We start from the raw sequence: 14807 nt of genomic DNA, 5'->3' as shown, positions 1-14807 counted from the left end.
TGGCTGAAAAAAGAGAATACCAGAAGGATGTTTACCTGTGTTTTATTTTCTATGCAAGGGCATTTAACTGTGTGGATCATAACAAATTATGAATAACATTGCAAGGAATGGGAATTCCAAAACACTTAATTGTGCTTATGAGGAAACTTTACACAGATCTAGAGGTAGTTGTTCATACAGAATAAGGGGATACTGATTGGTTTAAAGTCAGGAAAGGTGTGCGTCAGGGTTGTATCCTTCCACCATACCTATTCAATCTGTATGCTGAGCAAATAATATGAGAAGCTGGACTATATAAAGAAGAACAGGGTATTGGGATTGGAGGAAGACTCATTAACAACCTGCGTTATGCAGATGACACAACCTTGCTTGCTGGAAGTGAAAAGGACCTGAAGCACTTACTAATGAAGATCAAAGACTACAGCTTTCAGTCTGGATTGCACCTCAACATAAAGAAAGCAAAAATCCTCACAGCTGGACCAATGAGGAACATCATGATAAATGGAGAAAAGATTGAAGTTGTCAAGGATTTCATTTTACTTGGATCCACAATCAACAGCCATGGAAGCAGCAGTCAAGAAATCAAAAGACACATTGCATTGGGTAAATCTGCTGCAAAGGACCTCTTTAAAGTTTTGAAAACCAAAGATATCACCTTGAAGACTAAGATGCGCCTGACCCAAGCCGTTGTATTTTCAATCGCACCATCATATGCGTGTGAAAGCTGGGCAAGGAAAAAGGAAGATCAAGGAAGAATTGATGCCTTTGAATTGTGGTGTTGGTGAAGAATATTGAATATACCATGGACTACCAAAAGAGAGAACAGATCTGTCTTGGAAGAAGTGCAGCCAGAATGCTCCTTAAAAGCAGGAATCGTGAGACTGTGTCTTACATACTTTGGACATGTTGTCAGGAGGGATTAGTCCCTAGAGAAGGACATCACACTTGGGAAAGTACAGGGTCAGTGGAAAAGAAGACCCTCAATGAGGTAGATTGACACAGTGGCTGCAACAATGAGCCTGAGCATGACAATGACTGTAATGACGGAGCAGGACTGGACAGTGTTTCATTCTGTTGTGCACAGGGTCACCGCGAGTGGGAACTGACTCCAGGGCACCTAACAACAACAACAACAACAACATTTGTTTTATGTTCGTTTGTGTTTGTTTTAGTACTTATCAGCACAAAAACTAACTCTTCAAGAGTAATTCTACCCTTACATGAAAATGTTTCCAAATTTTGTAGCAAATGAGAAACCGAAATGATTGCAAATTTGGAAGCTTACTAAATTTCTCTCTGGAAACTTTGGAAGACACACGTACTTTCCAGATGTAAGTGAATTTATCACATTCTTACAGCCAAGTGCACTTGTGTTGTGTGTTGTTATCTATTTTGTTTTCAACATTCTGGCAAATACAACAGTAAAACAATACAAACCAAATAAATAACATTAAAAGGCCTCTCAGGGCCTTTCTTTCATCAGCTGGGGAAGTTGGAAACAATATTACGTCTTCCTGCTTCTTCTTAACCTTTTTTACAAAATCTCCTGCTTTCTTAGTACAGATATTATTTTTAGTGTCAGCAGGCGCAAGTGTAATATTTTTTACAGTCAGGAGAACAAGCCTAGTGAAGCCATCATTTTAAAGGGATGTGCTGTTATCAACTTTTTTCATTCCGTCTATCAGGCTGTTACCAGCATGCCACTAACACACAGTCAAAAAATAATTAATTCTTTTGTAAAACACTATGCTATGAAACTTCAAGGAGCAGGGGTGGATTATCCAATAGGCAAGGTAAGCACTGTGGTTACCTTGCTTACCAGGTCATCTGTAGTGAACAATTTCACATTTTTTCACCACATCAGAGATTCTGCTTCTAGGTATGGTTGGAATCAGTCTCTCTCCCAACCTCGCAGCACCTTCTTACAGAATCAAAACCTCTTTTCAAATTTACAATCCCTGACACGGGCGGACGACCAAGTAAGCAAGGTAAGCATCGGCTTACTTACTAATCTGTAGTGAAAAATTTCACTTGAGTTTTACCACATTCCATGTGAAATTGTTCACTACAGATGATCTGGTAGGGAAGATAAGCACCAGTTAGCTCAATGGTTAAGCACTCAGTGGTGGCTAAGTGCTGGGCTGCTTACCTAGAGATCTGAGGTTTGAACCCACCAGTGGTTCTGCTGGATAAAGATATGCCGGTCCGCTTCTGTAAAGATTTACAGCGTTGGAAACCCTATAGAGCAGTTCTACTTTGTCCTATAGGGTCGCTGTGAGTCAGAAGCGACACAACGGCAGCTGATTTGGTTTGATTTTTTATGAAGCATCTTTATTTTTATGACACTGGAATTCGTGTGGCTCCTACTCACGGAGATTATATTCTACGCTGGGAGGATAGCAGTCAAAGAGAGAAATGAACAAGATAATTTCATATGGCTATGAGCCCTGGGGAAACCTTGGTGGTGTAGTGTTTAAGTACTACCACTGCTAACCAAAAGGCCGACAGTTTGAAACTGACTGGACAGTACCCAACAACAACAAGTTCTACTGAAGTACCCGTGTGGCGTACTTTGTAATTATTTGTGCAATAACAAATCAAGTCATACTCTGTGCAACATTCACACAGAAGGTGGATGTTCAGCAATAATGACAGATAAGTAAGCTGGCATTTTTAGTAAGGGTACAATGAGAATCTTTTGGGAACGACTACACAGGACGCCTACCCCATTCTAGGGAGGTGGAGCTACATTCCCTGTCTATCTAAAAAGAAGCCTAACCTTTTTACCTGTGAGCATGGTGTCCAGCTTTCAAACTTCTCATTCAAATTCCAAGTCACTAGCCAAGCACATTTGTCTTGATACCACAAGTAAAAGGGATTTCATCTTTCTCATGCCATACCACTCTTTTCCTATATTCTAAAATAAAATTACTTTTGCCATTATATATTTTGAGCTTTTTTTTTTCCCAGCTCAGGAATCAAGTCTTTTCAGTTTGTATTTATTCCCATCTGGCTAGAATAGTACATGAAATAGCAGATATTCAACAAATATTTGTTGAATTCATAGATGTATGATATGCAGTATTGTTTAAAGTATCACTTAATACAATTTTAAGCTCTAAGGATCATAGAATCAGTTCCAGCTGGAGCAACAAATTATTATTATTTTTAATTACTTAATAATTTGCAGTTGGTAAGTGAGTCCTGAAAATAATAAATGAATTTACCAAGGTCAAGAGCTAATACATTTGTGGAGCTGGGGCCTGAATGTAGCTCTTGTCTCCAGTGTTTGGATGTCCTATTGTACTATGTCGTTGTTGTGGGCAGTCAAGTCGATTCTGGCTCATAGCAACCCGGTAGGACAGAGTGGAACTGCCCCATAGGGTTTCCTAGCCTGTAAACCTTTATGCAAGCAGATTGACAGGTCTTTTCTCTCTCGGAGCCACTGGTGGGTTCAAATTGCCAACCTTTCAGTTAGCAGTTGAGCACTTAACCATATTGCAGTATAGCTATATACTCTTTTCTGATCTAACATTACTTGTAGCTTCAGCATAATAAAGGTAACTCTAAAAACAATTTCCAAGAGTTTGTAAAAGCTATGCAATGCAATAATCAAAGGAAAGCATGAACTCCCGGAATTATGTTTCTGAAAGAAACTCGACTATTTTTTTTTTTCCTTTTGGAGACACAGCATGTTATATGGTTGCCTCTCTGTGATCTCACCCATTTCTGAGTTTGCTCATGGTGTTAAGTAGCAAATGTGTGGAGCCCAGAAGCATTGTCACAATTATAATATTTACGTCAATTCTCTGCTGATTCCCTAAATACGGGCTGCCCATCAGCACAGCACAATTTTCAACATTAAACGTTCAAGGACGGCAGGAAGCCCTCAATCATTTGTTGGAAGGGCCATTTATCACTCAATTATACTAGCTTTTAGTTCTTAGTATGTTAGACAGGACAGTGAATTGGCTGTGGAATCGAAGAGAACTAACTTGAAAATTCTTTGTTGTTTACTACCTAGCTATGTAAACTTGGAAAAGTTACTCCTTAAGCCTTTTCTATTTTATGTGTGAAAAAAAAAAAAAAACCCAAAACATCGCTGTCGAGTCGATTCCAACTCATAACGACTCTACAGGACAGAGTAGAGCTGCCCCATAGAGTTTCCAAGAAGCACTCCGTGGACTCAAACTGCCAACCTCGTGGTTAGCAATTGTAGTGCTTAACCACTACAGCACCAGGGTTTCCATGCTTGACATAGGGATAATAATTCTAACCACTAAGTTCCTGCAGATGTGATGCTGGGTTTTGTTTTTCTACCATTCGTACACAGTCTCTGAACATCCTTGAACTTCTATAATGTTTTACTCTCCTCATGAGTTTTTTATTATGTACACTCTTATATCCCCTCTACTGGATTATAGCTCTTTACGCATGAGCATATCTGCTTATCCAATCTGCCTTCATCATCCAACGCACAGTTTCTCTGCCTTGGCATCTGGGGATGGATCATTCTTTGTTAAGGAGCCCCGGTGGTGCAATCGTTAAACACTCAGCTACTACCAGAAAGGTTGGCAGTTTGAACCCACCAGCTGCTCTGTGGGAGAAAAGACTTGATCTGCTTTGGTAAAGATTACAGCCTAGAAAACCCTATAGGGTAGCTGTACCCTGTCATATAGAGTTGCAATGAACTTGATGGCATACAACAACAAAATTCTTTATTGGATGATGGGGCTGTCCTGTACATTGTAGGATGTTTAACAGAATCTCTGGGCTCTCCTACCTGGATACCAATAAAAATAGCAATGTCTTTATCCCCCATGTTTACCAGCCCAAAAGGTTGCCAGTCATTGCCAAATGTCCTCAGGGGATAAAACCAAAAACCAAACCCATTGCCGTCAAGTTGATTTTGATCATAGTGACTCTATAGGACAGAGTAGAACTGTCCCACAGGTTTTCCAAGGAGTGGCTAGTGGATTCGAACTGTAGACCTTTTGGTTAACAACTGAGCTCTTAACCACTGTACCACTGATTTAGTACAATGCTGCTCCTAACGAAAAGCACAACGGCTCCATGCTGGGCTACTTATTCCTTGTGGATACCCTATGAAAGAATATCAAATTACTGCAGCTCAAATTGGATTCATCTTCTTTCCTACTCCCTAAAACTGATTTCATCAATCCAGATCTGATTTCTACTGGTAGTAATATTATCCATCCGCCAATCTAGGCAGAAACTTGAGATTCATTCTAGACTATATTTTTTGCCGTTTCATGTTCTTTATATAGCCTAAAAAGATATTTCAAATCAGTGTCCTTTTCCCTACTACTTTCCCCTTCCTTGGCTCAAGAAACATTTTCAGAAGAAATATTACATTTAATATATATTGTATTTAGTTTTTTTTCTACGTGTAACTACAAATTGAAGAAACAAAATTGTGGCTTAAGTCTTGAAATAAAACTAAAGAATGAAAAGGAATTTCCCAAGACTTTATGTATATAAAAATATATTAATAAAAATGTTTTCTAAGATTTCAAGATTCCCTCTCCTTGGCTAATCTTTGATTTCTCTGTCATGAAAATTCAATACCAAACATATTCATAGAGAGAGGATTTCACTAATACCACTTTAAGACACTCAAAAGTAGTGTTGCTGGTAAAAACTCAGAGCCAGCTCCATGGATATTATGACCTGTGGATTTGGGTACTTTGGTGATTTGACAAAGTTGATAGAATTTGCTCAGAATGAGGCCAAAAGATACAACCATTATGATTTTTTCAATTGAGGAATTTGTATCAGTGTGCTTTAACATGCAACCAGTAGTTAATGGATCGGCATAGGTGATTTCATAGAATATTCTGTGTATGTGTGCATGTTTGCCTGTAAGACAGGGAGAGAGAGAGATAGAGACAGAGTTAGATCAATCAAAATTTAAATAACATTGTCACATCCTCATATATATATTTTTTTCCTAAATAAAAGAAAGGCTTCTGTTCCTTTTGAACTTGACCATTTTGTTTATTTTTCTGAAATGAATTAAACTAAAATAACTGCTCTTTAGAAATTAGAAATTAAAGCTCATCACAGATGGTGGCTGTCTCCTCTTATCCAGTCTTCTGGATGATTTTAAACAAACCCCTATTTAATTCCTATCTTCTGGAAAATTTCTAATCAAACCTTGGAAAACCAACTCCCTCCAGTCTCCTCTCCCCAAGCATATCAAAAGATGAAGGTAAAGGAACCCATGACCTTGAAATGTGAGGTAAAACATCAGCCAATCCCCACTGTAGGGAACAGACCGTTTACTTCTGTAGAACAGGTGGCAAAACAATTACAGATATGCGGCTGTTTCATGCCATCAAATTCCCCGCGGAAAAGCTAGAGGTGATTGTTGTGCAAAAAATGTGTTTTATCTCCACAGAATATATTTTAAAAAACTGCAGGGTATGTAAATTTTCCAGCCAGAGGTACAGGCATTTTGAAATTTGACTATAGTTTTGTTTATATTAAGAAATTATACTTATTAGTGTAAATCATCTAAATCATAAATTAACATAATAGAAACATCTCTGTAATAAAAAGCTGCCATTGTGTTACCCCATAGCTTTATTTCTACAAGACTTTATTAGCAATGAATATCAAGCAGGCTAGAAGATGTAATATATTGCCTAATGTAGTATTGTGGAATGGAAAACATACTCCATGAATATGCAAACTCCATTTCCATGCATAAGAAATAGTTCCATAAATATATGTCCAGCAACACCAACATGGTGGCTGTTATATTATTTTCTCAGCATACCTCATACTGTACATACCTGTAATTATAGTATATTCAAAATGTATCTTTGCTCCTGAGGAAATGGAACAACAAATGAAAAAATGCACATTGAGTGCCTACCCTAGGCACTACATTATGGAAGATATTAATGGAAAGGGAAGAGGAGAAAAAATACAGAAAAGGGAAAAAAGAGAGGCTGGTGAAGAGAGATCCAAGGATTAATAGAAAAAAGTAAAACATGGCAGGCTGTTTATCTCAACAAAAGTCTTTTTTTTTTTTTAATCAATAATACTTATTTTTGGTGAAAATATTAACATATTAAATAATTTCTGCCCATACAGCTGAGTGATATTAGTTACATTCTCTGCTTTGTGTCAACAATCCAACAATTTCTCCTCAAATTGTTTCATCACCTTTAATTTAGACTCACTGCTCCCCAGTCTTTGTATTCATACTGTAGATTTACTGTTGTCATTTTGGTCCCATATATATAATCATTTAAGAGAGTACAATACTCAAGATGTAAGTTCCTTACTAATTGAGCTAAACTGTTGTTTAGACTAAAGATGACTTCAGAGGATCGTTTTGGCTAAAGGTTTAAAGAATATCTCAGGGCAATAGTTTTATGGGTTCCTCTAGTCTCAGTGGGTCCAGTAAGTCTGGAATCTTTAAGAAGTTGAGGTTCCATTCTGCATTTTTTCCCTTTAGATCAGGATCCATCTACGGTGGTTGTTCAGCACAACCCTTAAGGGTGGTATATTATCCCTATTGCAAAGAGGAAGAATGGAAACCCATATAACTGGGGACTCACCTGTCATCACCCAGTAAGTTAGCGTTTGGTCCTGGCTCTGTACTGGAGTTTCTTGGAGAAGATGTGAGAGAGAGCAGAGAAGCTGGATAAACAGAGCTTTGCAGCCTGTACTCTCTTTTCACCACAGCCTCCCTGCCTCCATCTATTTTCTGTATCAGAATTTTGCATACTTTTGTATTTGAATAGAAGCTTGGAAACCATTGCACTAATCTCTCCACACCTCCTTTTCTCTATGGATTTGTAATTTCATCAGTATGGCAAAACCAAACCACCCACAACAGCAAAAGGGGTAATACATAATGTTTCAATAAGGCAGAAGTAGGGTCCTTGTGTAGCTCATAGACGTTGGCCAAGGAGCTTGGTGAGGAATGACTGAAGGTGTGTCTTAGCTCTCTAGTGCAGCTATAACAGAAACACCACAAGTAGGTGGCTTTAACAAACAAAAATTTATTTTCTCACAGGTTAAGAGGCTAGTAGTCTGAAATCAGGGCACTGGCTCTAGGGAAAGGTTCTCTCTCTCCGTTGGCTCTGGGGGAAGGTTCTTGTTTTTTTTCAGCTTCTTTTCCTCAGTTTCTTGGCAAACTTCTTGTGGCATAGCGTATATCTTCCCGCATCTCTACTTACCTCTCTGTGCCTAATCTCCTCACTTTGTATCTCAAAGGTGATTGGCTTAAAACACACCCTACACTGGTATGGCCTCATTAACATAACAAAGAAATCCCTATTCGCAAATGGGATTACAACCACAAGTACAGGGGTTAGGATTTACAACACATATTTCGGGGACCACAATTCAATACATAAGGCAACACTGCACTCAGGTCTTGAGAAATGGGTAACAGAGATGGGAGGGGAGAGCCAGGGTTTGGCTGGCTAGAGAGATGCTCTCTGATTCTGTTGTCATTAGGTGCTGTTGAGTCGGTTCTGACTCAGAATGACTTTATGTACAGCAGAACAAAACACTGCTCAGTCCTGTGCTATCCTCACAGTCATTGTTATGCTTCAGCCCATTGTTGCAGCCACTGTGTCAGTCCATTTCGTTGAGGGTCTTCCTCTTTTTCACTGACCCTCTACCTTACCAAGCATGATGTCCTTCTCCAAGGACTGGTCTTTCCTGATAACATGTCCAAATTACTTGAGAAGAATTCTCACCATCCTTGCTTTCAAAGAGTATTCCAGCTATGCTTCCCCCAAGACAGATTAGTTCATTCTTCTAGCAGTCCACGGTATATTCAATATTCTTTGCCAACACTACAATCGAAAGGTATCAATTCTTCTTTGATCATTCTTATTCATTATCTAGATTTCGTATGCATATGTGGTGATTAAGCATACCAAGTATGATGGTTAAGATTGTGTGTCAACTTGGCTGGACCATGATTCTCAGTGTTTTGGCAGTTGTATAATGTTGTGATCACTTTCCTGCTGAAATCTGATATGTCATCATCCCCTTGATGGAATCTGCTGAGTGGTGCCGGCGTGGGTGGGACTTGTGGCAGCCCAAGGCCCCCTCAGGGTTCATCTCTCTGCCTTCCACTGCCTACTTCCTTCCTGCTCACCTTGCAAAGGTTGTTGGCTTGTTCTGGATCCAGCAGCTGTCTCTTTTTTGACCTCTGATTCTTGAGACTTGAGCTAGCAGCTTACCTGTCCACCTTGAGATTCGTTGATCTTCACTGCCTGGGAGCAAGAGTCCTGCTCCCGACCTGCCTATCTTGGGCTCTCCAGCCCCTGCAGCTAAGTGACTCGGGAGAAACCTTGTGGTCTTGCCTGCTGACCTTGGGGATTCCTCGATCTTCACAACCTGTAAGTGGGATCCCGGCTCTCCAACCTGCTCATCTTGGGTTCACCAGCTCCTGCAGCTGTGTGAATTGGGAAAAGACTCTATCCTGATCCAAGGATTTGGGACATTCCAACCCCTACAATCTCGTAAGCTGTTTTCTTAATATAAATCTCTCTCTATATATTTATATGCGTTACTGGTTTTGCTTCTCTAGAGAACCCAGCCTAAGACACCAAGGCTTGGCATCTTTGCTTTTTAACACTTTAAAGATGTCTTTTGCAGCAGATTTGCCAAATGCAATATGTCATTTGATTTTTTAACTGCTGCTTCCATGGACATTGATTATGGATCTAAGTAAAATGAAGCACTTGACAGTTTCAATATTTTCTCCATTTATCATGATGTTGTTTATTGGTTCAGTTTGAGGATTTTTGTTTCCTTTAGGTTGAGGTGTAATCCATACTGAAGGCTATAGTCTTTGATCTTTGTGAGTAAATGCTTCAAGTCCTCTTCACTTCCAGCAAGCAAGATTGTGTCATCTGTATATCACAGGTTGTTAATGGGTCTTCCTCCAATCCTGTTGCCACATTCTTCTTCACATAGTTCATCTTCTCATGTCATTTACTTGGCATACAGATTGAATAAGTATGGTGAAAGGATACAACCCTGACACACCTTTCCTGACTTTAAAACATGAAGTATCTGCTTGTTCCCTTCAAAGGACTGCCTCTCAGTCTACGTACAGGTTTTACATGAGCATCATTAAGTGTTCTGGGATTCCTATTCTTTACAATGTTATTCAAATTTGTTATGATCCATGTAGTTGAATGTCTTTGCATAGTCAATAAGACACAGGTAAACATCTTTCTGGTGTTCTCTGCTTTTAGCCATGATCCATCTGACATCAGCAATGATATGCTTCTTTCCACATCCTTTTCTGAATTCAGCTTTAATTTCTGGCAGTTCTCAGTCGATATACTGCTACAGCCACTTTGGAATGATCTTCAGCAAAATTCTGCTTGCATGTGATATTAATGACATTGTTTGATAATTTCCGCATTCACTTGGATTACTTTCCTTTGGAATATGCACACATACGGATTTCTTCTAATCAGTTGGACAGGGAGCTCTCCTCCAAATTTCTTGTCATAGATGAATGAGGACCTATAGCACTGCATCTGTTCATTGAAACGTCTGTCAATTTGTCATACTGTGGTGGCTTTGGTGTGGTGATACTAGAAGCTTTGTTACCAATATTTCAAATACCTTCAGGGTTGTCCTTGATGGACAGCTTTTAGCAGAGCTTCCAGACTAAGACTGACTAGGAAGAAGGTCCAGGTGGTCTACTTATCAAAAAATTGGCCATTGAAAACTATGAATATCAGCAGAACATTTTCTGATATAGTGTGGAAAATGGGCCCCTCAGGTTGGAAAGCACTCAAAATATGACTGTGGAAGAGCTGTTCCTCAAACTACAGTTGACCTTAATGATGCAGATGCAGCCAAGTTTTCAGGACATTTATTCTCTAATGTGGCACTATTCAAAATGAAGAGATACAGTAGCAAACATTCATTAATAATCAGAACATGGAATGTATGAAATGTAAATCTAGGGACACTAGAAATTCTCAAAATCAAATAGAACACATGAAGATCATTATCCCTGGCATTAGTGAACTGAAATGAACTGGAATTAGCTATTTTGAACCAAACAATCATATGGCCTACTATGCTGGAAATGATAAATTAAAGGGGAATAGTGTCACATTCATTGTCAAAAAGAACATTTCAAGATCTATCCTGAAGTGCAATGCTGTCAGTGATAGGATAATACCCATTTGACTACAAGGAAGACCAGTTATTCAAATTTACATACCAACTGCTGAAGCCGAAGATGAAGAAATTGAAGATTTTTACCAACTTCTGCAGTCTGAAATGGATCAAATGTGCAATCAAGATGAATTGATAATCACTGGTGGTTGGAATATAAAAGTTGGAAACAAATAAGAAGGATCAGTACTTGGAAAGTGTGGCTTTGGTGATAGAAATGATCCTGGAGATCCATTGACACAATTTTGCAAGACCAATAAATTCTTCATTGAAAATACCTTTTTTAAACAACTTAAACAGTGACTATACACATGGACCTTGCCAGATGGAATGCACAGGAATCATATCGACTACATCTGTGAAGAGAGATGATGAAGAAGCTCAATATCATCTGTCAGAACAAGGCCAGGGGCTGACTATGGAACAGACCATCAATTATTCATAGGAAAATTCAAATTACAGCTGAAGAAAATTAGAGCAAGTCCAGGAGAGCCAAAATACGACTTTGAGTATATCCCACCTGAATTTAGAAACCATTTCAAGAATAGATTTGATGCATCGAACACTAATGACTGAAGACCAAACGAGTTGTGGAATCACATCAAGGACATTGTATCTGAAGAAAGCAAGAGGTCATTAAAAAGACAGGAAAGAAAGAAAAGATCAAAATGGATGTCAAAAGAGACACTGAAACTTGCTCTTGAATGTAGAGTAGTAAAAGCACCAGGAAGAAATGATGAAGTAAGAGAGCCGAAAAGATTTCAAATGGTGGCTTAAGAAGACAAAGTAAAGTATTACCATGACATGTGCAAAGGCCTGGAGTAAGAAAACCAAAAGGGTTGAACATGCTCGGCATTTCTCAAACTGAAAGAACTGAAGAAAACATTTGAGCCTCAAGTTGTAATATTGAAAGATTCTTCAGGGAAAGCATTGAATGATGCAGGAAGCATCAAAAGAAGATGGAAGGAATATACAGAGTCACTGTACCAAAAGGAATTGGTTGACATTCAGCCATTTTAGGAGGTAGCATATGACCAAGAACCAATGGTACCCAAGGAAGAAGTTGAAGCTGCATTGAAGGCACTGGCAAAAAATTAGGCTCCAGGAATTGATGGAATACTCTGATTTTAGGAACCCAGGTTTTCTCACCAAATAGCACTTGAGATAAGTTTCACCAGGAAAGATTCTTCTCTTAAAGAGAGAGCACAGAGGCAGGAATCAGTAAGGTTTGTTTATGTAGCAGTTGAGAGAAGGCTTGATTAGAGAAGGAACACTAAGGAGTAATGAACAACATCACCTGTATGGAATCATATTTGGAACATTCAGGGTCATCCACTATCCTAGAACATGTCTGCAGACAAGGGGCTTATTATCTTTTAAGAAAGCCATTTCAAATGGTTCTAAGTTAATTAAATTAAAGCAATTCAATTTAATAAGCACTATAAAATGCTTCCTGTATGAAAGCACAGGCAGTTAAATACCCTTATGTACATGGAGGTTCTTTAAACCATTGGAGGACACTCTCTTGCTCTCTTTTAGGTTGATAGTGCCCTTCTCTGCTTCCACCTCTATTCTGGTGATACTTCTCTGCTGGTGTAATACAGGGATTGCTAGCATAGACTCTGGGATTAAACTTTCTGAATACAAATCTCAGCTTCACCACTAATGGTGTGATTGTGGGTATGTACTTTACCATGTGTGCCTCTTTTTTCTTAGATGAGAAACAATCACAGATGTTTTCAGAGTGTGGTAGTGAGGACTCAACAAGATGGTGCAGGTAAGTGTTTATTCTCAAGCTTGTCTCAGCACAAACATGTGTTGAACATCAGTTGTCGTTTTTGTTAAAACTGAGACACAATACTGTCACATTATATAGAATTTAAACTTAGTTCTTACCTCATCTTATGTCATAGACTTCTTTTTTTTTTTAATTAATTTTTATTAAGCTTCAAGTGAACATTTACCATTCCAATCAGTCTGTCACATGTAGGTTTACATACATCATACTCCCTTCTCCCACTTGCTCTCCCCCTATTGAGTCAGCCCTTTCAGTCTCTCGTTTCGTGCCAATTTTGCCATCTTCCCTCTCTCTCTATCTTCCCATCCCCCCTCCAGTCCAGAGTTGCCAACACACTCTCCAGTGTCCACCTAATTTAATTGGCTCACTCTTCATCAGCATCTCTCTCCCTCCCGCTGACCAGTCCTTTTCATGCCTGATGAGTTGTCTTCGGGGATGGTTCCTGTCCTGTGCCATCAGAAGTTCTGGGGAGCATTGTCTCTGGGATTCCTCTAGTCGCATTCATATCATTAGGTATGGTCTTTTTATGAGAATTTGGGGTCTGTATCCCATTGGTCTCCTGCTCCCTCAGGAGTTGTCTGTTGTGCTCCCTGACAGGGCAGACATCGATTGTGGCCAGGCACCAACTAGTTCTTCTGGTCTCAGGATAATGTAGGTCTCTGGTTCATGTGGCCCTTTCTGTCTCTTGGGTTCTTAGTTGTCGTGTGGCCTTGGTATTCTTCCTTTGCCTTTGCTCCAGGTGGGTTGAGACCAATTGATGTATCTTAGATGGCCGCTTGTTGGCATTTAGGACCCCAGGTGCCACAATTCAAAGTGGGATGCAGAATGTTTTCATAATAGAATTATTTTGCCCGTTGACTTAGAAGTCTCCTCAAACCATGTTCCCCAGACCCCAGCCCCTGCTCCGCTGACCTTTGAAACTTTCATTTTATCCCGGAAACCTCTTTGCTTTTAGTCCAGTCCAATTAGACTGACCTTCCTTGTATTGTGTGTTGTCTTTCCCTTCACCCAAAGCAGTTCTTATCTACTGATTGATCAATAAAAAACCCTCTCCCTCCCTCCCTCCCTCCCTCCCCGCTTTGTAACCACAAAAGTATGTGTTCTTCTCCGTTTTTTCTATTTCTCAAGATCTTATAATAGTGGTCTTATACAATATTTGTCCTTTTGCCTCTGACTCATTTCGCTCAGCATAATGTCTTCCAGATTCCTCCATGTTATGAAATGTTTCAGAGATTCGTCACTGTTCTTTATCAATGCGTAGCATTCCATTGTGTGAATATACCACAATTTATTTACCCATTCATCCATTGACGGACATCTTGGTTGCTTCCAGCTTTTTGCTATTGTAAACAGAGCTGCAATAAACATGGGTGTGCATATGTCTGTTTGTGTGAAGGCTCTTGTATCTCTAGGGTATATTCCAAGGAGTGGGATTTCTGGGTTGTATGGTAGTTCTATTTCTAACTGTTTAAGATAACGCCAGATGGATTTCCAAAGTGGTTGTACCATTTTACAATCCCACCAGCAGTGTATGAGAGTTCCAATCTCTCCGCAGCCTCTCCAACATTTATTATTTTGTGTTTTTTGGATTAATGCCAGTCTAGTTGGTGTGAGATGGAATCTCATCGTAGTTTTAATTTGCATTTCTCTAATGGCTAATGATCGGGAGCATTTTCTCATGTATCTGTTGGCTGCCTGAATATCTTCTTTAGTGAAATGTGTGTTCATATCCTTTGCCCACTTCTTGATTGGGTTGTTTGTCTTTTTGTGGTTGAGTTTTGACAGAATCATGTAGATTTTAGAGATC

This window comes from Loxodonta africana, chromosome 21 (assembly GCF_030014295.1).
Source record: "Loxodonta africana isolate mLoxAfr1 chromosome 21, mLoxAfr1.hap2, whole genome shotgun sequence".
Classification (NCBI taxonomy): domain Eukaryota; kingdom Metazoa; phylum Chordata; class Mammalia; order Proboscidea; family Elephantidae; genus Loxodonta; species Loxodonta africana.
This window is presented reverse-complemented; position numbering follows the sequence as displayed.